Source organism: Schistocerca americana, chromosome 1 (assembly GCF_021461395.2).
Source record: "Schistocerca americana isolate TAMUIC-IGC-003095 chromosome 1, iqSchAmer2.1, whole genome shotgun sequence".
In the NCBI taxonomy this organism is placed as follows: domain Eukaryota; kingdom Metazoa; phylum Arthropoda; class Insecta; order Orthoptera; family Acrididae; genus Schistocerca; species Schistocerca americana.
In genome coordinates this window covers 106,777,242-106,802,298 of record NC_060119.1, presented here as the reverse complement: position 1 = coordinate 106,802,298, position 25,057 = coordinate 106,777,242, and positions in this window count along the sequence as shown.

Below are 25,057 nucleotides of genomic sequence, written 5' to 3'. Positions count from 1 at the left end.
ATGAGGACTGACAAATTACAAAATGTAACCACTCTTGTAACACTTGAAGCAGTATCGGCGAGGACAGTGGGCACATCTCCATCGAAACTGAGGGCTGCCCAGACATCAGTATATAACACAATGTTGCCAAAATATGCTGAATTGAAAGTAGCACACTACAAATCTTACAGAGCAGTGGATCTTCCCGCCGGAAGAGGAAGCCATGCATTCAAGGGATATGTCCAACGCGCAGCCTGGTAAGCAGAGCCTCCTTCCAGCGGTGAGGCTGACATGAAGTCCGCCATGCCTGTGTGATCGATTTGGGCGACCGCAGTTTGTTTCCTGTCACCTTCAACCGTTCAGTCTCCCACTGACGCATGATGCGTCTGTCAGAAAATGAGATGACGAAATACAACAGGATGGGACATTGATGGACAACACCATCCTGACATGCTTCCTTGGCCGCTTTGTCGGCCGTGTCGTTTCCCTGTATCTCAATGTAGCCAGGTACAGATCAAAAGAGCATTTGCTTGCCATGATATTGGAGCCGTTGTAAGAAGCCATGGATGAGCTGAATCAATTAGTCTACTGGATACATTTGGTGAAGTGCTTGTAGTGCACTAAGCAAGTCGGAACAGACAAGAAACCTTGTACGGTGATGTCTGTGAATCCTATCCAGTGTCATCACAATGGCATCTCCGCATCATAATTTGTAGATAGTTCCAGAAGACACACTTTGAAAACCCTATCATGGAAAACAGCGAACAATAAAGGAAATTCCCTTGGTGGGACCCATCTGTATAAACAATGATAAAACTGTGGTACGTACTTAAAATGGAAGGAAACGAAGTTGTAAAAAGGTAATCTGGAGTACAAGTTTTCTTGTACAGCGTCAATGCTTAAAATGGCTTTGGGCCTCTGAAGACACCAAGGTGGCAACACGTCCCATCCCTGGCTGTGTATTCAGTAATCTAACAGTTTACACATTCTATGAACAACATTTACCTGGATCATCTGAAGGATGGAGACTACAAATCAAACATAAAACATCTTGAGAGGACAAGGACTGAATGAGCGCCGCCTTTTGAATTTCTGGATCGCTAAACTTAAACGGTGAGAGCCGGCCGGGGTAGCCGAGCGGTTCTTTGCGCTCCAGTCTGGAACGTCGCGACCGCTACGGTCGCAGGTTCGAATCCTGCCTCGGACATGGATGTGTGTGATGTCCTTAGGTTAGTTGGTTTTAAGTAGTTCTAAGTTCTAGGGGACTGATGACCTCAGAAGGTAAGTCCCATAGTGCTCAGAGCCATTTGAACCATTTTTAAACGCTGAGAGGATGTGGCATAGCAATGAGTAGTGTATGGCCGAGCTGTCCTTGCCGCTGAGGCCGACGCTGGACATGCTGTTAGCTGTTGCTGTATCAATGTAATGTGTTGTTGTTGCACAGTGTCGTTCTTCGTGCAATTTTAGCTGTTACTGGCGTCGTTTCTCCTCAGATTTGTGAAGTTCCAAGACCTAGGTTCCCTTCTACAACGCTGTGTATATGTAGACCCTCGTCGCTACTGTTGGGACAGTGCATTCATTCGCTTTATTTGAACAAAAAAGCTAGCTAAAAGCTCGGTACAGGCTGAGTGTTCGGCACATGAAACACTATTATGGCCGGCTGCAGTGACACAAAGAATCTTCGTCTTCTTCTTCTTTTTTGCGTTAACCCTGTCTAGCATGGCATACACTGACCGGAAATTTGGCAAATTTATTCTGTAACTCTGCAGTCACATGCCCTTCCTGGGTGTCACAAAGAACGAGTGCTGTGAAATATTTCAAGTCCGTGAATAAAGCCCAGGCCTATCATAGTGCTATGAGAAATCAAGCCAAACACCAAACACATTTCAAGCTCGCAGTTTCAGTCATCAACGAGAGGGTAGCTGGTGCGTACGTTGTAAGCATGTGGACTGAAAACAGCTGGCTGGTTGTCGCTGTGCCGAGAGGCAGCACAGCTGTACCATAACATGTCCCCTCACAGGCACCAACATTTGTAGCCCTTTTTGGGCGTTTGTGTGATCATCAATCCTTTCAGACAGACGAACGTGCAGGGAGGCAGCGGACTGTGCTTACACCAGATTTGGAGGACCGGGTTCTAGAGCATATGCTGCCTCTCGACCGTTTCCGTCTGCTTGGCCATAAAAAACACCATCTCGGCTTATTCCCGACTGGGCCATTCTGCTGCTTACAGTACACTGTATCAATCACACAGTCTGCAACGCACAAGGAACACACGGCACGTAGTCAGGGGAACTTTCATTTGCCCGACCATCTACCGTGGAAACAATGCATTTCCGGACCCATGTTCAGAGGACCCAGCCAGGAATCCGTTCCTGCAGTTTATCGGTTTTATTAGTGTCGATCCTCTATATGAGAGTCACCAGAATCTTAATGCAACACTGAAATCCAACTTAAACAAAATACTCACCAATGAAGAAAATACTAGAGAACTAGGGAGAGAACGAATGAGAAAGATACATTGACATGATGGAAACAATCGAAAACTGGCAACAGCTAGAAGCATAGTACGACCATAGCGGTTTAATGAAATAGTATATAGGAGGTTATACACTGTAGCTCCCTACTAAATGAATACTTACCAACACGCACCTTGACAAAGGTAGGTGTATTTGTGTGTGTGGAGGGGGGTGGCGCACATATGCACCAGCACGTACCTGTCTATGTTCTATATCTCGTCCTATCATTGTCTAGAAAGAAGCACTTGCAGGTAAAAATCACCTAGCTCCCATTGAAGTAGTGTTGAAATAGGAGTTAAGACAGAGAGATAGGGGAGCAGAAGATGGACAGAAAGAGAGAGAGAGAGAGAGAGAGAGAGAGAGAGAGAGAAGAGGAGATGGACAGATAGAGGGGGGGACAAGGAGTTGGACAGACAGAGAGGGAGACAAGGAGATGGACAGAGAGAGGAGGGGAGAAGACGATGGGCGCAGAAAAGGTGGAGGAGGGAAAGGCGTAAGAAGCAGGTGAAAGAAGGGGGTGGGTAGTAGGCATATGGAAAAGGAAGATGGTGTGGGATGTAGGTATAAGAAGAAGAGGTTGTGAGGAAGCAGGTAGAAATGTAACAGGGTGTAGGGTGGTATGTGGAAGAGGAACAAGATCTGAGAAGGCAGGTGGAAGATATAAAGGGTGTGAGGAGGAAGATGAGAGAAGCTATAGGAAGGCAGGTGGAAGAGGCCCACTCTGTGATGAGGTAGGTGGGAGAGGTACAGCGAGTGAGCAGGCAGACGAAATTGGGCAGGATGTGAGGAAGCAGGTGGAAAAGGAAGAGGGTGTAATGAAAGGGGCAGAAGAGGGAAAAGGTAAATTTGAGATAGATTTACATTATCCGTGCTTTCTTTGACGAAACAGCAGAGATTCAGACAAATATGTGTGCAAAATATGTCACATACATGGACGAAGGCGAATTTGTGGATAAAAAGCTAGTATATTACCACATTGGATGTATGTGTGTATGTATGTATCTATATTCCACATCTCCTCCTAACCTGCTGGATCAATTTCACCAGGCTTAGTATACACACTGCTTACTACCTGGGAAGAAGTACTATGAGGATGAAGGTAAGAATCTCATCTCACTGGGTTAGGGATATCAGTGAAAATGGGGTGAAATAGGAAACACAAAGAGAGGGGAGGGGAGGAGATGGAAAGCGATAGAGAGGAAGGAGGACAGAGCGAGGGGGCAGAATGAGATGTCTGCAATAAACGTGACATGCTTGTGTAGGCGAAGCTGCGGATAAAAGGCTAAGGGTCCCTCTCCGAAGAGTCATCAGACACTTGTTCTATGGTATTTCGGCAGATATTTGCCATTTAGTTTTTGCAATATCTAGACAGAGTCAGCCTAAACAAATACAGCTCATGTTCCACGTGGCGCACAGTGTGAATGCAAAGTATGGTTTGTTTCCATTTACATACAAAATTATTTCTAAAGGGAAGTTTTACGTGTCTATTCGATAGAGCGGTCCCAAATTAGTGCAGTGCAGTATTCGTTTTATAGATTTGTATTAACAGTAATATCGCTGCTGCATGGTGGTAGCTGCCAACTCGGGCCAGGGAGGGACACAAGTCGCTGCTTGAGTACTGGTTATTCTTTCTCTTTTACTGTCCCTGTTAATACATACCGATAAAACGAATATTGTACTACATCAATCTAGGACCGCTCTATCGAATGGGCACGTAAAATTCCGCTTAAGAAAAAAATTTTATGTGTAATGGCAATCAAACTGAATCTTTCCATCGGGACTGGGTGTCGGATAAAAGACGTGATGAGCAGTATTTGATTTGGCTGACTACAGCTATGTACTGCAAAAACGAAATCGCAGATATCTACCAAAACACTGGAGAAAATGCACCTGACGACTCTTAGCAGAGATACCTAATGTATACAGGGTGTTCGGAAATTCTCGTTATATACTTCAAGGACTTGTTGGGAGTGAGTACATGATATTTTGAACAGGAACCCAAGTCCGGAAAGGTGCAGTTTCCGCTCTACGATTCTTTCAGTTCGGATGTTTAAGTCATCCGCGTCTGCTTGAGGAGCTGAATTAGGCGTGACACAGTATGATTATTACGTAATAATTCGAATGGAAAGATAACCAAACACCCATTTATCACTTAATCACATTTTTTTGTTTTAACACTTAAATATTACGTGATTACATTATTGCAAAATAAAAAAGAACCCAGCATACTGCACGTACAGAACAGTACTGATGCATTACAACAGCGGCTCGATGTGACGACCACCAACTTTGTTACAGACACTTCTTCCGAAGGATACTCTGGTGCACGCTTTCCATCCCACCTGGCGTCTCTTCAATTTCTAGCGCAGTGGCCAGAAGTCATACCAGCAGATCTGTCTCTATCTCTACAGGGGTTACGTAAATTAAACTCTGCATACAACCGCACAAGAAGAAGTCCACATCATCCTGGCTACCCAACTGATAACAGGCCAAGCAACGCTGAGATTTTCCCTTATTCAGACGTGGATGTGTTACACGTTTGAACTGAAACCGTCACAGAACAGAAATGGTGTGTTTCCGGACACGGATTCCTATTCAAAATATTACGTACTCACTCCTCTCTATAAGTTCTAGACAGCTTTGTAACGAGAATTTCCAAACACCCTGTTTACACATGAGTATAGCTTTAAGTATACGCAACAGACTACAAGAGACCTTCACCATACGGGCACAACCAATCGCCTGGCGCCTCTCAGTTCAGACCCAGAGTCTCCAGATAGCGCTCATAAATTTGGTCCACTTCCTGCTTCTGCGCCACATCCATCTGTGCACTGTACTCATTCGCTGACGGTGTTGGTAGCCGTCAAGGGCAGCGCTATCATCCATGGGCTACACTGATTCTGCCTTGTACAGGCAGAAATAGAAATTCTTCCACCGACAGCCGCAAAACACGACGTCTTGGTGACATTCACACAGTTCTAATACTGAAGTCTATTCTGTTCAGTGCCTGCAATCAGCTCAGACAATTTCTCTGCCATTATACAATACAGTTCTGCGAGTTCCGTTGAGAAAGTTATTCAGATATTGTAATAGATTTAGGATTTTCCAGTACCTCGCATCAAATTGTACCAAAATTAGGTGCCATTTTGTATACCTCTTAATAAACCTTATTGATTATTTCTTATCGTGTGCCACATTTCCGTTATAGTGTCATCCTGTCAAGCAAGTCTTTAAGATGATCGTTACAGCATGCTATAGCAGTAAACCACTTTTCTTCTTCCTTGGGTGTTTGGGCAGAATTAACAGTAACATTCAGGTACAACACTCCCAAAAATATGAATGAAACAACTAGGCACTTAAAATAACTAGTGCTTTGTTGAAGAACACAAAACAAGATACAGGAATTGTTATCCCACACAAGAAACATTGCTTATTTAACTGACAACATTCTAATAATTTTTGGTCGCTTCTGCCACAACAAACTTGCAATCAGAATTTTAAAAAAACATAGAAAAAGGACATCATTACACAGAGGTGAAATAAAATGTCACTTATGGTCAGTGTCCATATAGTATCAAAGAGTATCCTGAAGCTAGACGCTAGACGTTTATATTGTCATAAAATATAAGGTACAGAAATCAAGATCCCCAAATATTCATTATAAGTTTTTGTTTCTGTAGGAGAATATCTTCTGCTGTTTTTTTTCTGTTTGATGAATCAATGAGAACCAAACGCTTGGTGGAGGACAGAAAGAAACACCAAGGAAGTACTAGAATATAGAAGAAACGAACAGTTTTGAGTGGAAAACTGTTTTCCTAGCGCTGCGTGTTAGTGTTGATTCATTTCAAATGTTTCTTAGTGTTTCTGTAGTATGGCACACATGTGAAACATTTTGTATACTTTGGTTTATTTGTAAGAGTGTGTGCTGTTGATTGTGTTACAAGTATTTATTTGTTAAGCAATATCATTTGTCATTCAAATTATTTATTCATGTGTTTTCTACATGTAATGTTAATGTGCCAAAAATTGCATAATTGTTTAAATCTGTATAAATTTGACATGTCTAATATCATGTAAAATACGACCCATGGACAAATGAACTACTATTACTGCTACTACTACTACTACTACTATTTCTACTGCTGCTACTGCCATCACCGTCACCACCTTGTATCTATGTCGTGTAAAGTAAAACCAATGGAAAACGTGCTGCAACTTCGTAGCTCAGGACTGCCCCCTTGCTGCCTGTAACGACGGAGCATGGAGTTCCCCACCTGACGGCATTTACAGAGTCCCCATTATTAGAGTTCCAGTTTCAAAACGCTGTCACTGCTAAGAATGGTGTCAGATAACAGCATATTATTGAAGCAGACGCAGGAGAACATGCTCACCTCCAGCCGCGCGGAACACGGCTGTTCCTCAGTTTGAAGCAAAGGTGCGCAACATGACCGTCTCCACGAACAATAGCTGGTAAAGATCTTCTACGACAACGGTGACTGTGCGCCAGTAGCCCTGCACAACTTCTGGACACTCAAGGGTACAAAAAAAGACAGCAATGATCTGATGTCTCGTGAGGGTCTGGAGAAAATGATTACAGAATTCGGAAAGACAGGTTCTTTACAAGTGCAATGTGGCAGAGGAAGCAAAGCAGCTGATCCGACATCTGCCGAAGACTTGGCCACGGTAGTGCAAGAAAGGTCGAGTGGTGATGTTGAAAGGTGGCTACACTGAGCCACTGCGCCAGAGATTGCGCCAAAGAGTATTATTAAGCCGCCTCCACAGTGCTTGTTGAGAGCTCGTAGTAGTCAGTGCTTGTCGAGAGCTCGTAGTAGTGAGTGCCTGTCGAGGACTCGGGGTAGTCTGTGCTGAGATGTTGTAGCAGAGAGTGTTTGTTGAGATGTGCTAGTAGGCAGTGCTTGCCGAGATGTGATATTGGAGAGTTCTGGTTGAGATGTGATAGTAGAGAGTCGGTGTGAGATATAATGTAAGGATTAGAGTGATTTTCATCAATATAAATGAGGTAACTAACTCCGTTTCTTTTTATTTCAGTGTCCTAAATAATGCGTCATTACAGGTTCAGTCAACAAAGCATCTGGCGTGTGTTCTTGTATTAGAGTTTAATTCTGCTTTCCTTACGCAATTATAGTATTTGTAACTTTCTTTTATCACGTCAGTAAAATTGGTATTTAAAAATTCTTGTCTTGTTGAAGAAGAACCGTGCCAGATGTACACTCTTTGACATAAAACTCGACCGGCGGCCGGCCGCTGCAGAGGCTAAGTACGAGCCGATCGCGGCATGGGACAAATAAACTGGCCACCTTGCTAATTCTCTAAGTCCGGTAAGCTGCACAATCTGGCAACACTGTAGACTGCGGCACTTCCTTGAGGAAAACTTGTCCCATGATGGAGAAACTGTAGGCTGATTGCGCCTGTGGTCTAGCGGTCAGTAGAAACAAGTCCTTCATTAAAGTAAATATAATTGCTGAACAAAAATGTCCTTTGAACTTCCTGAATTAAACAGACTGAGGTGCACCACATATATCTTGAAAGCCCTCAGACAATCTCTGTTTGTATTTTGTGGAAGCGAGCCAGAGAGCATAAGTGCAAGATCAAAATTAGTCATCATAAGGCAAAATGTAGAAGATATAATAATAATACAAAGGGACTTGTCTATACAAAAAATGGGCAAAGAGCTGGAGATAAATATACTTGCCTTTATGATGATACTCAATGAGGACTTTTCTGATGAGTTAAACCATAATGGTGTTCTAAGAGCAAACTTGATTTCAAGCCTACATCGATATCTCAATCTTCTGAGAAAGTCCTTCAATCTTGGTCCGGAAAGTCCTGATACGTCAACTAACCCATTAAATGTTAGTGGTGAAAGCTCATCTTCTTGCTTCGAAAATGCATCATTCTTCAAAGAAGGCTCCAATTAAGGATTACATCCCAGCAACAAGTCGTGTTTCTCCACACCCTACCAGGAGTACATTTAAAAGAAATGCCCATACATCTTTGTTATGTTTTTATACCATATATTTTGTATGAATGTTTACCTTAGATACTTTTGTAGTCACCAAAGAATAGTTTTCACAAGTACAAACCTGTTTTTCTTTTTTCAAAAAAATTATATGATTCATCTAGTCAAATTGGCTGTTTGTTGATATGTTTATAAGCTGTTGCTACATGTATATCTTTTTTCTTTGTGGAAATGCCAGTCTGTTGTGCTCTACCTTATTAAATGAAAATTAAGGCTCAAAACATATTACTAATTGGTGTAACACCACAAATGAATATGAAAAAAAAAAAAAAAGGCGGGAGCGTGCGTTGTTTCTGTTCATAATGTCAGTGGATCGAGAGCAGCTAGCATAAAATATTTTTATAGCCTCTTCTGCCTGAATACTGAACACGTGAATGTAATAGTAGCGCAGATTCAATCTATTTCGCTTTCTGACACACCGATATCAAAATTTTGTCCAGTAACCATTTTTCGGCAGATTTCCTGCAGACTGTCCTCCTCTGGATGCCGTAATCGGCAAAGCTCCGGGATCCACTAGCTGGCTACCGGCAGTGGCCGTGGCGACAGCTGCGGCGCTGCACTCCCTCGTTCTTTATCGAAAGCGCCTGCTACCGCTCATCGCTTCTGATGATTTAAAACGCTTTATTATTAAATGTTGCTCCACAGATAATTTCTACGATTTCCATTCACACTCAAAAGCAACGGAGACAGACGCCGTGATTAGTAAACGGGTATTATATTACATTAATCGGCGAGAGCGGAGTATGGCCCGAAATTAAGTTTATAGACTGGGACGAAATTAAACCACGTCATTACATTCGATCAATTAATAACTGCTTCATACCTCGTTTCTTTTCCTTTCAAAGTCAATTATTTGTGCAACTTTTGGCCAATATTCGGATGTTTTCGTCAAGCCAGAGTGAGCGTCTGTGGTGTAAAGTGTATTACAGTCTTGTTTCATTCCTTATGGTAAGTCTATGTGATAAATTGTGAGAATACCTTGCAACGCATGCTCTGTAGCAGTGCAGGAACACTGCACATTTCGTGTTCTATATATGGTTTCATGAACTATTTAACGTTGATCGGAAGTGATATATGACGAACAAAGCTCAAATTCATCCCGTTGACAGTCAATTTGAATCTTTTCAGGAACCATTTTACAGTGAAGCATCTTGGCATTCGGAAAGCAGACATCCATGATATTAACGTAATTGACTAAGTTGAAATTGCACGAAGATTGATGTGTAAAGGCATTGTTCAGATTTCGTATAAGGAATTTTTACTAGCAGTTTGCAACTCCATTAATTAAAATTGAAAAGTTGTACTCAGCGGCTTTCATCGAGATTGGAACTGCAATCTCATATAGCCCAAGCAGCGCATCACACAAGGGAACCATTTTTTTTTTTTTTTTTTTTTCCCCACTGACCTAACGACACACAGTCGGCAACAAGCCCACGATAGTCATTGCGATATTGCCTGAGCCTCAAAACGCAACCTTAAACCCACAAACAGGTGTTATGTATGTGAAGAACGCCGTTCTTGGAGTCTAGAAATTAAATACACTTTATAGGTGTCTCATCTTACAGTGAATTATATCGTATGAGTCTTCGATGTGGAAAACGAATGTCAAGTGAACTTAGCGAAGTAATGCCGGGCTACACCCGGAAGTAAATGCTCTATCACAGTGTTGACAAATACTTGCTACGACGGTGCCAATTTTCGCCTCTCTTACGAGGCAGCTCTTCAGCGAAATGCTTGCCGTGGTTCTCCGATACGGTTCTTCAGAGGGGAGACGCGCGTGCACGTTCGGTTTTCCTGCGGCGTTCTCCCCTGACAGTTTCTGACGTCGCCTTGTGGGCTATGTATACATTTGAGGCTTTCAATCATCATTAATCCAGAATGATACACGTTCCACCCTCCGCCGTGGAAGAAGGCTGTTGACGCTGACATATCATTTCAACGTTGTGAAAGCAAAACGGATGGTTCAGTGTTCCTCATTCAGCGTAAAGCATGTGAGATAATTTTCCGTAACGTTCGTAATCACCTCAAAATTCAATCGAAGTAAAAATACATCGGAAGCTTATTTGAACGGAATATAATGTAAGATATTAAACGCTTTGCACCTCGATGTCGAATGTATCCACGTGCAATCTTTTGCAGCAACGTATAGAATGTCATGATTACCACGACAATGAAGAAATATGTTGGTAGGGATGGAAGCAAGAAGAGACTCAGTCAACAAATATTCGATTCCTCATGGCATTCATTTCATTTGACACGTAAGAAGAGGTAAAACGGGATATTACATTCGTTAACGCGAAAGATATACCAGGCATATGGATAACGAGAAAGTATGCGTCTTCATACGTTTCCTCCTTGAAATCTGTATGCTCTATTATATACTAAGTAGCTTCATTATTGTTTCCGTAATGTTACGCTCTTGTTTGGCCCCTTAAAGATGAACAGGTTCCAAATGCGTGTCTCTGCATGAAAGTAGTTGTTTGAACCCTTCCTGTATTGTTTGTGTTTTTTGCTTGGAATTCATGAAGCAGACCACTGTGCCTTCTCCCCTCGAGGGTTAGGTCTCAAAACTAAACCGTTTTTTATCCAATGGCATAATTTATTCAGACAACATCAGCACAAGACTATCAAACAAAGTCATCCATTTACAGTTGCAACACTCTAACCAGCAGCTGACCGAAGGGTAATCCACGGTCATTGTCCGAAATTAGCAGCTCTCTGCTACTGTGGCAAAGTCCGTAATACATTTTCGATTCCGCAGCACCTGTTTATCTGGTAACGCTGTGTTACAACAACAGGAATTGTTGCTGAATTGTGCCGGCATATCTGTCCTCCATTGTCAACTTTATGTATCTCTTTTCTCCTGTAGCGTTGATCACGAGAAGTAGAAGTAAATGAGTGAATTCTGCATAACGTAACATTCAGTATTCCCTTCTTTCATAGCCACTCTTCATGTGCATCGATACCAAATAGGGATGTGAAAACTCTTGCAAGTGAGAGAATGACAATAATAATCGTAACAAGAGCAAGCAAATGATGAATGAAGTTTATTGCAATGCAGAACGAGAATGGCTGTGAAAATAAAAATCTATAAAAATAGGTTGATCATTGAGTTGGCACAATGCAAAATCTTCTTAGCATTTTGTTACTGAATTTAGTTCTGGATGTTTGCAGAAAAAAAGGAAAAGTCGATACTTCTCGCTAGTGTAATATAATGTGAACCTTAGAACACGACTCAAGCAGGTCTCCAAGTAGCTACCAAGGCAGTGCTGCAGTCTGTTCCCTGACACTGCTCTGATGACGGTTAATGCAGATAGTTCCGATTATGAAATACAAAACGTATTGTAGGTTACTTGTTAGGATCGTAACATTAAATTTGCGATGTAGATGGCACATGAACGTGACGACTATCCAGATTACTCATCAATATAAAAAGACAATATTATTTGAATGGAGCAGGATTACTCAACATGAATTTTGAAATTGGGTTACTGACCGCACAGGTGCTAAACGTCGTCAAGAGTATACCAAGTCCCAATCGCACTAACAGTATGAAGCTCGCGGCTTTCACATTGCTATCTGCACCCTACTCCAGAGAGCCCTCGGAGGAGCTGCACTAAGTTGCCGATGTAATGGAAGACCTTCAAACCGATAACAGATCACATATTGAAAAATACAAGCGAATTCTCTTGCAGCTTAAGCTTATTGTAACTAATCTAAAAATGATTGGAGAGCAACATTGTCCTATTCAAAAAAAGTAAAATGTTACACACTGTTGACGTCAAACGGACATTATATACGTCCCGTCTTGTGTCCTACTCATCTATAATATCCGGTGTACTATCAAAATGATTATATATAATGGATGCTAATGTAATGCATCGATACCAGATGGTGGGTTCACAACACTATTGATGCGAAAATAAAAAAGCAGTTCGCAAAAGCGCAGCTGTACTTTTTCGTACGTTTTCACCTCCAGATCTACCACAGATAATGTATACTGACAAACTTGGTCATTGTCCCTGTAGTTTTTTCCCTCTTGTTTCAGACCAAGTTGATTAAAAAAAGTACAAATTCGTGACTCTTACAGATGCTTCGAATCTGTTCAGTAATTTTGATGTGACTTAAGATCAGTTAGGTCTACGATCATGGCAACCTCTGCGAACTTGCTAGGACACACTTACATGTGACAGGTATCACCTGATTTAAAGTTTACTGAAAGGAATTGATACATCGTTTGCAGCAAACCTGGAACAGCTTTCGGAGGCAACTACCATTTTATAAAGTCACTACAACTACGCTGCCAAGGAATTCCAGCATAAACACTCTCATTGCCACAATCGCGGCTGCAGTAGATAACTGATAAACTCGCAAAATGAAAGATGAGACGAGGGGTAGCTTCTGCATGAAATGACCTTGTATGCACAAAATATTCAGAATATTTCATAGAGATGACAAGAAAACGTCAGGCGAATTTAGCAGAATAAATCTGTCCCACAGCTGCAAATCATTGTTATGCCTACAGTATTGCCAAGTGATGCCTACAACGTTGCAGTCAGGACCAAGCTGACAGCAAGAAGAACGTGTTTTCGTAGCCTGAATATTTCATGATAGGATCCAGACATCCAATCTGTCGCGAAAGATTCTGCTCTCCAAATTTTTGGCCATGTGCCTACAATTTAGTAATAACCCTCTGATGGCTATTCCCATTTATGTGATTCGGATGACGAGAAAGCCCTGCTATGGGTTATCTATATGCTTACTGAAAGCAAGCGACATTACATAATAGCAGGAAGCCTGTCATATACTTTCAGATAATGTTTCCTGAACCTCAGACATATATCATTTTAGCATCCTTACCCCATCAAAAAGGATTTCTTGTTATTGCATTTGACATACAAGTTACTACTGAAGGCCTCAGGTGTCTTGCTTCCCACATAGCAAACAATGGTTACCACTCTCACTGTCGCATGTCATACCCTAATTCCTTCAGCATCATCTGGTTTAGTTTCGACTACAGTTCGTTATCCTTAGAAATATGTCCATATTTCAAAAAGTATAAGTATCATCTCTATGTAATGTTCACTGCGGGGTTACTCAAGAAGCTTTTCGAATGGAAGCGAAAATCGCTTAGCGGATGAGAACTTTACTTCGTGGTACACCTCAGAACGAAAGAAACAAAATAACAGGAAGAGCAGCAGGCTCGTCATACTGAGCGTGGGCACAGTCAACGCAGCGCCCTGAATTTGGCCATATTCCTCCGAATTTACTTCCCGATAACCCAAAGGCGCTGTCACTACAAAAATATCAGCATATTCACACAGTAATTACTATCCACATGTAATTGCTAGAATACCTTGCTACGTCAGGTATCAGGTATGTGTTATCAGACGCTCGATCTGAGCTGTTAATTTTTATTGAATCAACCTGCTGTGTTAAGGAAATTGATCAGAGCAACTGAATGAGTTTATTATTTTGGTATAATGTATGAAAATCCACTTTTCCCACTTATCGTATCCTAAATATACGTCGACTGGGTTGAGAGGACGGCCGGTGAGGCCGTGCGGTTCTAGGCGCTTCAGTCTGGAACTGCGTGACCGCTACGGTCGCAGGTTCGAATCCTGCCTCGGGCATGGATGTGTGTGATGTCCTTAGGTTAGTTAGGTTTAAGTAGTTCTAGGTTCTAGGGGACAGGTGACCTGAGAAGTTACGTCCCATAGTGCTCAGAGCCATTTGAACCATTTTTGAGTGCTCGGAACCATTAGTTTATAAGTAGGAATGTGTTGATTTACCATAATTTTTTTTTAGTAATGGTCAATTTCAATTCATGATTTTGGTTAGTTTGTATCAAAATGTGATCTGGAAGTGCAGGAATATATTAACTCGTGGCTTCAACTAATCGAGCTGCTACGAGAAATTCATGGCAGAAAGTAATGTTCTTAATTTTGATCTGAAAAAATTAATTTTCAAAGAAGCCATTTGTAGCTTGCATGTATTTCAATTTGTATTTTGACGGGTTTCTGAAATTCATGGATGAAGGAAAGGTTGCTAATTTAATATGAAAGAATAAGAAGTCACGTTTTGTGAAATGAGTCAGTAGAAATTTACGTGTGAAGCTGATTTTTAGAACAACAGGATTTGAAAGATACGTGGGAATCAGTGAGACCGGTTTCCTGAATTAAATAAAGGGGAACCAGCATAACAGTAATTCGTGTAGCCATGCTATGCAATCTATACACGAACCGTAAGTATTGTGAAAAGTTCTGTGTGTGTATTTATGTATCTTTTGGAAGGGAGGTTTTGGATGGTATATTATTTAATGGTCTCGAGATATTATTAGGAAATCAGTCTAAGTAACTTGTGGAGGTTTTTTTTTTTTCAGTTGGAATAACGTGCCGCGCACGAATATGAGCGGAACGTAAATTTCAGAATCGCGACCGCGCGAACTTTCCAACCACGCGAGACTTAGTTAACATCGAGGCACATCAATAAGTGAGAGGTGTTTTTGGGATGAGACAGTGATTGAAGAAGTTACAGAGTTTTTCTAGAACTAGTCCGCGTTGAGATACGATCATTGCTTTGTCCAATGGTAATAAGAGTGATAGTGTGTGGCTGTGACGTTATGAATCAAGCATTGTGGGCTATCCTTCGTTCCTTCCCGTAGGTGAGAAAAAGGTTATCTTCGTAAGAAACCATAGGAAGTAGAAATATCTTTATATGAGCTGTTACAAGATCAGCTGTTAGGGAATTTAATCCTGTATGTTACTGGTAATACCGTTATTATGTTTTGAGAGATGAAAGTAAGACAGAATGAAACGAAATAGATCGTAGAACGGAGGAGGAGTTGTTATGCAGGTCCAGTTACGATTCCGGTTACTTACGCTTTTTCTTTAAACACCGTCGGGTGATTAACAGTGTACAAAATTTGGGGTTAATACTACCCTATTTAGAAGAAAAATATAAATATGCCCCAAACGTTTAATTGGTGCTGCAAGTAATTAAGAATAAAATGTCTCTAAATAAACTAAACCTAAAAAGCAAGGAGAAAAGATCATGAATTAATGTAGGGGATGTATTTTTGTGCTGTTCCGATAAATAATGTTCCAGAGAAAGGTTTATGTATCGAAACTTGATAAAAAAAATAAAAAATAAAAAAAACCGCCCTGTAAAGCAAGATGAAGGGATGAAGGCAGCTGCCGTAACTTGTTTTGGATTGCATAACAGCAGGAGTAGTGATCCCTCTCTCTCTCTCTCTCTCTCTCTCTCTCTCTCTCTCTCTCTCTCTCTCTCTCTCGTTTGTTTTCGATGGCTATTTCATAAAATGTAAGTCCCGCTCTCCTATCTGCAACTTCTGGTTAAGTAATTACGTTAATTTAATTATAATAGCCGTGTTTGAATCACGATACCTACTTTTCTGTTCCATTAATGTCACATGTCAATTTATTTTGTTGTATTTTAGAACTTTTAACAGGCTGCAGCTAAGGACAGTTGCGACGAATTGTCTGGTTAGCATTTACTTTATCAAACTTTTATTTCAGTGTCCCTGACATCTATTTTACCAGTATCAGAGCAACGTAATTACGCAAAATGCGCAATTTTGCGGTCGGTCACTGGCCTCTAAACAATGCCGGTGGTCAGCGTTCTCGTCGGCTGATGGGAATCTGGATCGCGGAATGCAATTTCATCACTAAGAAGTAAACATTTTCTGTGCGCCGTTCTACCACTTCAGAAGCTTTGCTACCAGCAGAAGCGATTAAATAATTTTATAATACTACTATTTTTTTCAAAAACCAGTAATATTATAAGCGCTTGCGCAAATAATTATTCAACCCCGAGATGTACTATCCGAAACAGGATAGATTGCGCAAGTTTGAAAAGTACATTAGCATGATTCGTTACTGGGACGAGCTTTGCATACTGAAGATAAAGTCTTGCAATGGCAGGTCACAAGGTAACAGTGGCGCGCCGCAGCCGGACAAGCAAAACAGAACAGTATTTGAAGTCCACAAAACGGACAACCACTTTATCGGCGACCGTGTCGCAATAACAACCAGTATCATCCAAGATATCAAGGTGCTTGTAATGGGAATCTGAAGGGGCACTGGCAACAGAGCAATAGGAACCAGGCGCAACAGGGCCACAACAGCCAATGGTCGCAGAATGTGCGCGTTCAGTCATCTCCTGCAAATCAAGGAATTGACACCGGTTGCAGAAACAATGCCGTCTCTCCACCGAACTGGACACAAACCCTAGCCATGACATATGTCTTGTGACAGCCAGAGCGAGAGCACCAGCAGCAGCGAGTACTGTTTGTATAAAGCGTTTATTTTGCATTTTGTTTACGACCTTCCACTAAGGAAGGGATTCTATTTGTGTTTATCTGCTCTGCATAGTAACTAACAGTTCTTGATAAAACATTACGTAGTTTTCGTGTTAGATTTCTTAGTGTTTTCTTGATCGTTTAGAACAGAAAGCGCCCTAAAACCGTCTTTTGTTTGTTTCGCGGCCGTTAGCCACTAGTCACTTGAATCAGCAGTTGTCTTGTGACAGCCAGAGCGAGAGCACCAGCAGCAGCGAGTACTGTTTGTATAAAGCGTTTTTGTACTTATTTGCTGCGCTTAGCTTTTAAATAGTTTTTCTGGGAAAACCTAGCGTAGTTTTCGCGTCTCGTATTTCAGTGAGTGTTTCTTGATTATCAGAGTAGCTCATCAGAAGATTATCTTGGGAATTTGTCACCGTATAGAGTAGGGTAAACATAGTCATGTGTAGGGACTGTGGTTGTTGTGAGCGGACGCAAGGAGAATTGGCCACTCTTCGGGGGCAGGTGGAGGCTTTGTCTGTTAGGCTCATCGAGCTCGAGGCGCAGGCGTCGGCTCGTAGTGGCGTTGGGGCAACTGTGGTGAGACCTATGCCTACTTCGGTGGCCTTGGAATCACATGGAACCCCTGATGTCGCTGCGTCTTCCGGCAGTGAGCATCTTACCGGTCAGCCATCACTCCAGGGTGAATGGCGGACAGTGGTGGGCTCGCGCGTGCCTGGCCGAAAGGCGAAGGTGGGATCTGGCCGCGTGGCAGCTGCCTTACCCCTTTCCAACAGGCACGGGGTGCTTCCTAGTGGTGATGACATCGTTTCCGAGCCACCACAGGATGCCTCGCCTGTTGGGCCAGTGGCCGATTCTCCGGCAAGGTCCCGACAGTCACAGAGGGCGGGCCTATTAGTTATAGGGAGCTCCAACGTTAGGCGGGTTATGGAGCCCCTTAGGAAAATAGCGGGTAGGTCGGGGAAGAATGCCAGTGTGCACTCGGTGTGCTTGCCGGGGGGTCTCGTCCGTAATGTGGAAGAGGCCCTTCCGGCAGCTATTGAACGCACTGGGTGTGACCGGCTGCAGATAGTAGCACATGTCGGAACGAATGACGCCTGCCGCTTGGGTTCTGAGGCCATCCTTGGTTCCTTCCGGCGGCTGGCTGATTTGGTGAAGACAACCAGCATCGCACGCGGAGTGCAAGCTGAGCTTAATATCTGCAGCATAGTGCCCAGAGTCGATCGCGGTCCTCTGGTTTGGAGCCGTGTGGAGGGTCTAAACCAGAGGCTCAGACGACTCTGCGACTATAATGGTTGCAAATTCATCGACCTCCGTTATTGGGTGGAGAACTGTAGGGCCCCCCTAGACAGGTCAGGCGTGCACTACACACCGGAAGCAGCTACTAGGGTAGCAGAGTACGTGTGGCGTGCACACGGGGGTTTTTTAGGGTAGAGGGACCCCCCCTTGGGCGAAACGATAAAATACCTGACGGCTTACCAGAGAGGACATTATCATCGTTGATAAAGAACGTCCGTCCTCAGAGACCAAAAACAGGAAAAGTTAACGTAATATTGGTAAACTGCAGGAGTATCCAGGGCAAGGTTCCTGAATTAGTATCTCTTATTGAAGGAAATAGTGCGCATATAGTATTAGGAACGGAAAGTTGGTTAAAAGCGGAAGTGAACAGCAACGAAATCCTAGACACAGAATGGAATATATACCGCAAGGATAGGATAAACGCCAATGGTGGAGGAGTATTTATAGCAGTAAAGAATTCAATAATATCCAGTGAAGTTATTAGCGAATGCGAATGTGAAATAATCTGGGTTAAGTTAAGTATCAAAGGTGGGTCAGGTATGATAGTCGGATGCTTCTATAGACCACCTGCATCAGCAACCGTAGTAGTTGAGCGCCTCAGAGAGAACCTGCAGAACGTCGTGAAGAAGTTTCGTGATCATACTATTGTAATAGGGGGAGACTTCAATCTACCAGGTATAGAATGGGATAGTCACACAATCAGAACTGGAGCTAGGGACAGAGACTCTTGTGACATTATCCTGACTGCCTTGTCCGAGAATTACTTCGAGCAGATAGTTAGAGAACCAACTCGTGAAGCTAACGTTTTAGACCTCATAGCAACAAATAGACCGGAACTTTTCGACTCCGTTAATGTAGAAGAGGGTATCAGTGATCATAAGTCAGTGGTTGCATCAATGACTACAAGTGTAATAAGAAATGCCAAGAAAGGAAGGAAAATATATTTGCTTAACAAGAGTGATAGGGCACAAATCGCAGAATATCTGAGTGACCACCATCAAACGTTCATTTCTGAGGAAGAGGATGTGGAACAAAAATGGAAAAAATTCAGAAACATCGTCCAGTACGCCTTAGATAAGTTCGTACCGACTAAGGTCCAAAGCGAGGGGAAAGATCCACCGTGGTATAACAATCATGTACGAAAGGTACTACGGAAACAAAGAAAGCTTCATCATAGGTTTAAGAGTAGTCGAATCATAGCTGATAAGGAAAAGCTGAACGAAGCGAAAAAGAGCGTAAAGAGAGCAATGAGAGAAGCATTCAACGAATTCGAACATAAAACATTGGCAAACAATCTAAACAAGAACCCTAAAAAGTTTTGGTCATATGTAAAATCGGTAAGCGGATCTAAATCCCCTATTCAGTCACTCGTTGACCACGATGGCACCGAAACAGAGGACGACCGAAGAAAGGCAGAAATACTGAATTCAGTGTTCCGAAACTGTTTCACTGCGGAAAATCGTAACACGGTCCCTGACTTCAGCCGTCGCACGGACGCCAAAATGGAAAATATTGAAATAAACGATATCGGAATTGAAAAACAACTGCTATCACTTAGTAGCGGAAAAGCATCCGGACCAGACGAGATACCCTTAAGATTCTACAGTGATTATGCTAAAGAACTTGCCCCCTTTCTATCAGCAATTTATCGTAGATCGCTGGAAGAACGTAAAGTACCTAGCGACTGGAAGAAAGGGCAGGTCGTTCCCATTTTCAAGAAGGGTCATAAATCAGATGCGAATAATTATAGGCCTATTTCGCTTACGTCAATCTGTTGTAGAATAATGGAACATGTTTTGTGTTCTCGTATTATGACGTTCTTAGATAATACAAATCTCCTTCATCATAACCAACATGGATTCCGCAAACAGAGATCATGTGAAACTCAGCTCGCCCTAATTTGCCCAAGAAATTCACAGTGCCGTAGACACTGGCGAGCAGATTGATGCCGTATTCCTGGACTTCAGGAAGGCATTTGATACGGTTCCGCACTTACGTTTAGTGAAAAAAATACGAGCTTACGGAATATCGGACCAGGTTTGTGATTGGATTCAGGATTTCCTAGAAGAAAGAACACAACATGTCATTCTTAACGGTTCAAAATCTGCAAATGTAGAGGTAATTTCGGGAGTACCGCAGGGAAGCGTGATAGGACCTTTATTGTTTACAATATACATAAATGACTTAGTTGACAACATCGGTAGCTCCGTGAGGCTATTTGCAGATGACACGGTTGTCTACAAGAAAGTAGCAACATCAGAAGACTCGTACGTACTCCAGGAGGACCTGCAGAGGATTAATGCATGGTGCGACAGCTGGCAGCTTTCCCTAAACGTAGATAAATGTAATATAATGCGCATACATAGGGGCAGAAATCCATTCCAGTACGATTATGCCATAGGTGGTAAATCATTGGAAGCGGTAACGACCGTAAAATACTTAGGAGTTACTATCCGGAGCGATCTGAAGTGGAATGATCACATAAAACAAATAGTGGGAAAAGCAGGCGCCAGGTTGAGATTCATAGGAAGAATTCTAAGAAAATGTGACTCATCGACGAAAGAAGTAGCTTACAAAACGCTTGTTCGTCCGATTCTTGAGTATTGCTCATCAGTATGGGACCCTTACCAGGTTGGATTAATAGAAGAGATAGACATGATCCAGCGAAAAGCAGCGCGATTCGTCATGGGGACATTTAGTCAGCGCGAGAGCGTTACGGAGATGCTGAACAAGCTCCAGTGGCGGACACTTCAAGAAAGGCGTTACGCAATACGGAGAGGTTTATTATCGAAATTACGAGAGAGCACATTCCGGGAAGAGATGGGCAACATATTACTACCGCCCACATATATCTCGCGTAATGATCACAACGAAAAGATCCGAGAAATTAGAGCAAATACGGAGACTTACAAGCAGTCGTTCTTCCCACGCACAATTCGTGAATGGAACAGGGAAGGGGGGATCAGACAGTGGTACAATAAGTACCCTCCGCCACACACCGCAAGGTGGCTCGCGGAGTATAGATGTAGATGTAGATGTAGATGGATAGTCGAGGTGGGCGAAGTACAGCCCCCTGTGGCTTCCGGGGTGTCAAACTAGATGCGGCTGCAACCAGCTCCCTGATGTCAAGTCATGGGATGCAATGGGGCAATATTTTTTATGAGCAACTCTGCATGCTCAGATATGACGACGACACTGATATTCGACAAGAATTGGTTAATGAGACAGATAACTGTGTAGAAAAACCCACAGAGTCTGTGCAGGAAAAGTGGAAGGTATACCCACCACACTTACACTGGAGACGAGTCGGTATTCTCTTCGCCGGCCACTGTGGCCGAGCGATTCTAGGCGCTTCAGTCTGGAACCGTGCCACCGCTACGGTCGCAGGTTCGAATCCTGCCTCGGGCATGGATGTGTGTGATGTCCTGAGGTTAGTTAGGTTTAAGTAGTTCTAAGTTCTAGCGGACTGATGACCTCAGATGTTAAGTCCCATAGTGCTCAGAGCCATTTTATTATTCTGTCATTCAACTGCCGAGCCTGAGATTCACCTCTTGAACGTGTACTTGGTAAATATGCTTTCAGTTCATGTTGTCCTGTTTGAAACCGACAAAAACATTTGTATTATCCTTCACCAACTGCTTCGGAATCCTTGAGTATGTCTGGCTAAAAAAAAAAGACATTGATTTTCATATTGTGGCCAAGGCAGAAATATTTCTGGATCACATCCTGTGTTTTCATTGCGACATCATCAAACAGGAATATGCTGTTTGGCTCTAGTTTTTCAGGCAGCTGCTTTCGCTGACCTCTGATATGTTACTTTATCCATGTTGTGCAAAATATACAGCAATGGCTGATACCTGAGCTGGATCACGGTTTTTGGAGAAAGATGTAAATACTCAAAACAGATCTCCTCAGGTTGTGATAAAAGTGTTAGAACAAGAATAGTCTCCCTGCAATAGGTCTAACAATTACAGCACGTATATTCTCAGGAGGTAATGACCCATTATATTTCTTTCTTCTTCTGGTGTTTAGCATCACTGCGAGACCAGTCTGCTATTACAAGACTCTTGTGATGGGAATGTTTCGTGCACTTACCTATGACAATTACATCTCACATTGGCACACTGGGTATTTTATAGAAAATACACATACTGTTCTTAAACATTTTTATTTATAAACACTCACATATTGCAGGGTGCATAAAAAACTCTCCCTAAACAGTTCTTAGAAGGCCCAACGGTGCCAACCGCCGTTTCATCCTCAGCCGATATGCGTAATGACTGTGGATACGAACAAGCATGTGGTCAGCACACCACTCTCCCAGCCATTGTCAGTTTTCGTGACCGGAGCCACCATTTCTGTCAAGTGGTTCCTCAAATGGCCTCCAAAGGGCTGAGCGCAACCAACTTGCCAACAGCGCTTGACAGACTCGGACCATCACCCGTCCAAGTGCTAGCTGAGCCTGACAGTGCTTAACTTTAGTGATCCAGGGTGTATACGGGGACAAGGAAAAAAAACTCCCGGATTTTTCCCGGATATCCCGTTTAAAAAATATGCATTTTCCCGGGTGACAATACACTTTTTCTGTGCTAAGTGACAGTAGTTTTTCCGTAGATTTTCCCTCGGAACCGTAAAACTTATCAGTCCTTTCAATGGTTAACGTTTTATACAATCGCATAGAACTTCCCGGAAAAAAAGAAAAAACGGAACAAAGAAGTTTTGGAGAGACTTTTAATAAAAAAAATAAAAAAAGAAGTTTTGGAAAGACCTTTGATTTGCAGCAACATATACGTTGCATATTTTCGTATTACGTAAGTATAAATTCGAATTGCACCAAACACAGAGCGTTAGTTTCCGGAGCGTTGAAACCGAGGTTGCGATGTCCTTTTGTAAGCGAGTCATATCTCAAGCCACGAGATCTCGTCAGCCGATGACAGCAGCTATTCAGAGCATAGGATACATGTTATAGTCAGCCAATAGCAAGATCACTGGTTACATTGCGCGAACACGCAAGAGGAAAAGTTAACGGTTTATATTAATGTATACAGTACCGTATATCTACAAGAAAAGCTAAGTTTTCACATATAATGTTAGTCTCTAGGATAAACACGCTACGACAGAAGCTAAGCTTTCACATGTAATATTGGCCTTTTTTTGCGTGTGTTGTACTTTAAGACACATCACACAAATGTGCCAGTAAATTTAAAATTATGACATAAATGTCTGGGTTCCAAATTCTTGTAAGTGGCTGGTCCTCAAACTGTTCAGTTTCGAACGCTCTGTGATTTAGATATCCATCCCACTTTCTCACACGTAACATAATTCATCTTGCGTAAAAAGAAATTTACTTTGAAAGTAACGCTTTTCTAACTACCGTTCGCAGTACTATCCGGGGACTGTTAGAAATAGGTTCGATTTACCAGTTGCCAGAGAGCGCCAGAAAACTGCAGTGGTGTAGGAAGCCCATATGTTCGTGTGTATAAAGCACTGAGCTTACATTACACCATAAAAGAAACAGTGCATCAGAGGATACTCAAAAGAGCATCGGAATTTCGTAAACCATACTAAATTCCATAATTCGGCTTGAAGTGCAAATTGGCTTTTTCCAGATTCAGAATGAAGTAGGTCCCATCTGATATTAAGCTTATCAGTGTGGTTTTTGGGATGTAAATTTTCTAGGAGTACCAGTACTCTACGATCTCATTTTTGGTTCTTTATTATGGCATAATGCAATATATGGCAGAGGATTATAACGTGCACTTGAAATTCAGCGGACAGTTGGAACTAGCCAATACTGTAGAATGAAACACTTCGTTTCAAATAAAATGATTGCCTCGGCGGAAAATTAATAAAGCCAAATTTCTTTAGAAAACTTGCAAAAATAACTTCACTGTTCTGCAAGGCGATTAATACTTGACTGCTGCTAACTTGGAGATAAAATAAAATCAGAAAACTAAAATTAATAACATATTTTTGCCCTCCGTAATTATGTAAATGTACACTCCTGGAAATTGAAATAAGAACACCGTGAATTCATTGTCCCAGGAAGGGGAAACTTTATTGACACATTCCTGGGGTCAGATACATCACATGATCACACTGACAGAACCACAGGCACATAGACACAGGCAACAGAGCATGCACAATGTCGGCACTAGTACAGTGTATATCCACCTTTCGCAGCAATGCAGGCTGCTATTCTCCCATGGAGACGATCGTAGAGATGCTGGATGTAGTCCTGTGGAACGGCTTGCCATGCCATTTCCACCTGGCGCCTCAGTTGGACCAGCGTTCGTGCTGGACGTGCAGACCGCGTGAGACGACGCTTCATCCAGTCCCAAACATGCTCAATGGGGGACAGATCCGGAGATCTTGCTGGCCAGGGTAGTTGACTTACACCTTCTAGAACACGTTGGGTGGCACGGGATACATGCGGACGTGCATTCTCCTGTTGGAACAGCAAGTTCCCTTGCCGGTCTAGGAATGGTAGAACGATGGGTTCGATGACGGTTTGGATGTACCGTGCACTATTCAGTGTCCCCTCGACGATCACCAGTGGTGTACGGCCAGTGTAGGAGATCGCTCCCCACACCATGATGCCGGGTGTTGGCCCTGTGTGCCTCGGTCGTATGCAGTCCTGATTGTGGCGCTCACCTGCACGGCGCCAAACACGCATGCGACCATCATTGGCACCAAGGCAGAAGCGACTCTCATCGCTGAAGACGACACGTCTCCATTCGTCCCTCCATTCACGCCTGTCGCGACACCACTGGAGGCGGGCTGCACGATGTTGGGGCGTGAGCGGAAGACGGCCTAACGGTGTGCGGGACCGTAGCCCAGCTTCATGGAGACGGTTGCGAATGGTCCTCGCCGATACCCCAGGAGCAACAGTGTCCCTAATTT